Raw genomic sequence first — 582 nt, forward strand, 5'->3', positions numbered from 1 at the left:
TCTTTTATTGTATATCCAAATAAAGAGTTTTTTTTACTTTTATAAGCTACAAAGTTATTGTTGTTCTCTTAACTTTGATAATTTTGATTTTTAAAGGTTTTTGCGTCAAATATTTAGTGTTTTATCAATAAAATCATTGCGATGCCACTTTCAACATATGCAAGCTGTTGAGAAAAATTTCGCAGTGGTTGTTTTGTTGTTTAGGGCAGATAAAAGAAAAACTTTCCAACTTGCTTAGCCCACCCCTGCCGGGATTCGAACCCGGGACCTTTGGATTAGAAGTCCAACGCGCTATCCACTGCGCTACAGGGGCTCACGATGGCCTACTCTGTGCATATCACAAATGCAAAAATATTCCCTTCTCATTCATTTAGGTAACGCTAAGCTATAAAAAGAACAGGTGCACGCGATAGCTTCATCAGAATTAATATCTCCGTCACGCTTCAGTTACTCACAAGTTTTATTGCTTATCTAATCATAAGAGAAGATTCTGCTGAGATAAGTAAATTTAGATTATCTGCTGCTGTGCCAATGAATAACTTTCCTTTCTATGATTGCCAAGAGTCAGATATCAGTTTTAAA

At 35.9% G+C, this 582-nt stretch overlaps 1 non-coding gene across 1 annotated transcript; it reads right to left on the reverse strand.

Annotated features, from left to right (window-relative positions):
- Positions 1-240: 240 nt before the first annotated feature.
- On the reverse strand, positions 241-313 carry Trnar-ucu (transfer RNA arginine (anticodon UCU)). The gene has a single exon. It is a non-coding gene; the product is annotated as a tRNA-Arg (tRNA).
- Between the last annotated feature and the right edge of the window lie 269 nt (positions 314-582).

Source organism: Argiope bruennichi, chromosome 1 (assembly GCF_947563725.1).
Source record: "Argiope bruennichi chromosome 1, qqArgBrue1.1, whole genome shotgun sequence".
NCBI lineage: Eukaryota > Metazoa > Arthropoda > Arachnida > Araneae > Araneidae > Argiope > Argiope bruennichi.